The 2,866-nt window shown below is 40.5% G+C and overlaps 1 long non-coding RNA gene across 1 annotated transcript; it reads right to left on the bottom strand.

Annotated features, from left to right (window-relative positions):
- Window positions 1–478: 478 nt before the first annotated feature.
- On the bottom strand, window positions 479–2,192 carry LOC129675358 (uncharacterized). Its single transcript, XR_008719907.1, has 3 exons — window positions 2,059–2,192; window positions 1,135–1,236; window positions 479–603 (listed from the first exon to the last, which is right to left on the bottom strand). It is a non-coding gene; the product is annotated as an uncharacterized LOC129675358 (long non-coding RNA).
- Window positions 2,193–2,866: the final 674 nt, after the last annotated feature.

Here is a 2,866-nt window from a genome sequence, read left to right as displayed (position 1 = left end):
CTGAAATTATTTTTAAGGCTGTTCATCCCATACCTTGTATCACACAGAAGTGCTCTCTGTTAATAACTGTTAGGACAGTCTGAGAAACCATGGAGGATAATTGTTAATTGGGCACAGTGTTCCAGTTTCAAAATGGATGTAGTGAGTGGCATTTAGCAATCTTGCTGAATAAAGCCCTGTGAACAAAATGAAATACTAGTTGTCTGTGTTGGGGAAGGTGTTGTTAGTTTTGAAAGTGGGTGAGAGCCTGAGGAAAAGCTGTTTCAGGACTCAAGCTGCTCACTGCTGGCCATAACTGATTGCTGTATTCATTAAAACAGCTTGGGTAGAACCTCTGCCTAGCAACCTTTTTAGCTGTGTTTGAAATTTTGTATGTATTTCCAAGTAATAAAACTATATTTGTAAAATCTTTCTATATTTGAGACTTATTACTAATTGCATAAATAATGTATTATGAATGTTTTACCTGGAATCTAGATGACCAGAGCCACTAGCTTTTCCAGATTCTGTCATTGTGCTTCGTTTGGCTGAGAATGGGACCTGTGAGTTCATGTGCAGATAACTCAAACCCGCCTTCAGCTGATGCGTCAGAGTACTCTAACACTGGAAAAGACAGGACTGTCCTTAAGATGGTGGGGGTTGGACTCTGGAATAGTGCTGCTTCAAGTTGCTTCTCTAAAGGCTTACCGCCCTCCTCCCCCTAAACACTCCTTGTCTAGCGAATTCCACTTGACTCAATGTGTAGGACAAGCGTCACCTTGTCCCTCGTAGTCTGCTTACCCACATTACAGACATCTGGGAAGAGGAACCTCCATTGAGACAGTGCTTCTGTGAGCCTGGCATGCAGGCCAGCCCGTGGCGCTTTCCTGATTAATGACTGTAGGAGGGCCCAGCCCACTGTGGGTGCTGTCCCATGGCCCTGGGTTGTATTAGTAAGCAGCACTCCTTCTTTGCCTCTGATTCAGTTTCTGCTTCAAGTTTCCTTCATAATGGACTATAAACTATAAGCTAAAACACTTAGCCCTTCTCTTGCCAAGTTGTTTTTTTGTTTGTTTGTTTTTTTCCTCAGCAATAGGAAGCAAGAAGACATTATTCCCTGCATTCCCATAGTCTTGTATAGCCTAGGTTACTCACAGCTGTATTTCTCCAATTTCCATTTGCATGCAGGTTATGAGGAAAGTAGAAGTGCCATCTTTCTGTTCCAGCTATGTGGTACACTAGACAAACTCAGCAAGTCTTAAGAGAAAAAAAAAAAAAAAAGCTAAAGTACAGGGCAAGTGAGTGAACAAAGCAGTTGAGGATAAGTTGTTCTTATAACTGGATTCTGATAGCAAATCTGCGAATCTCAATTATCTGATTTTGTCAGATAATACTATCCTACAAATGAGTCTGTCACCTTCAGTCCTACCTGCTAAGCCAGCTTTAAGTGCCAAAGACTGCCAAAAAATAAAGGTTCAATGCCAGTCAAGCTAGAGATGTATAACAGAACTATCTTTGGCAACACCATCTTGGGTACTGGACATTTTCTCCTAACTTGACATTTTCTGTTAAGATCTGATCCCAGTTTAGTCAGCCCTTTTTTAGGCAATTATGAGTTGACAAAAATGCTGTCTGTGGTTACAAAGCACCATATAGGTTTATCACTCAATAAACATGAGCTACTGTTTCCAGACTGAAGATATTTGTTAAATACAAATTGTTCCTCTCTGTTACGAAGCTAAATGACCAATGAAGGGATAAAATAGTAAAAAAGTGGTTATGATCACACATATCTGTTACAGTCTGAGTCAAGAAAAAATAGCCACCTTAGAGTAGGCACAGAAAGCTACACTCTTCTATCCATATGGTCCAGAAGTTGCTGTTATTCTGTCTCCTACTGTAATGGCTGGTTACTGACCTGTTGTTTCTCCAGATTCATCCACTTGTATCAAAGATCACTGCTTGCTGTTATGTGACAGGTCCTGTGAAGTTTACTAATGAGGACAGCTGTGACAGACAAGTTATATGTCTATTCTTGGTGCCCTATGGTAAATGTACATAAGTAGGGAAAAAACTTACATTGGAAGACTGGTGCTTTTTCTTGCTGTAATCACTACCCAGGAAAAAGAGCCAAACATGGCATCCCTGGGAACACACAGGAAAGGGGGCACATCATAATGAGCCTGATATTCTGATTTAAGACAAGCCATATCAGAAATTCTGTAAGATACAAAAAAAATTTCCTGATCATTTGAGACTGAACGGGAGCGTGAAGAACAATTTTGCAGGACGACAGATATAAATGAAGGCCTAAACTCACTATTCCTAAACAGACATTGCACATTTTCATGTTTGGGTATCATTCTCAATAAAGGTAAATGACTATCCAGCATTCATCAGTCACAGCCCCCTTCCTCAATAGCTGTCTGTTAAAATCATGTTAGCAATCATGTTAAAATCATGTTAGGTGGTTTTCCATGAAATTCAGAAAATCGTTAGGATATACCTTAAAAACATATGCCGCAGAAGATGAAATAGACGAATTTCTTGATGCATATGATCTATTCAAACCAAGATAAACAGATCTACAGACAGAAAGATGGAAATGAAAATAAAAATTTCCTAACCTAAGGAAACTGACCTCATACTAAGGAAACCGACCTCATAACAAAAGCTCTGAAATCCTCAAGAGAAGGCCCAGAGTGGTGGTGTAGGCCTTTAATCCCAGCCCTTGGGAGGCAGAGACAGGTGCATCTCTGCATGCCCCAGGAGAGTCAGTCTCTACATGGCAAGTTCCAGGCCCATCAGGGATACATAGTGAGACCCTTTCTCAACTATCCAAACCAAGAAAAGAGAAATCAAGGATGGCAAGTGAATGCTCATGAGT

The sequence above is a fragment of the Psammomys obesus genome, unplaced genomic scaffold, assembly GCF_907164565.1.
Source record: "Psammomys obesus unplaced genomic scaffold, mPsaObe1.curated_primary_1811, whole genome shotgun sequence".
Classification (NCBI taxonomy): Eukaryota; Metazoa; Chordata; class Mammalia; order Rodentia; family Muridae; genus Psammomys; species Psammomys obesus.
The sequence above is the reverse complement of the archived record's forward strand: the minus strand, read 5'-3'. Positions and strand labels throughout refer to the sequence as shown.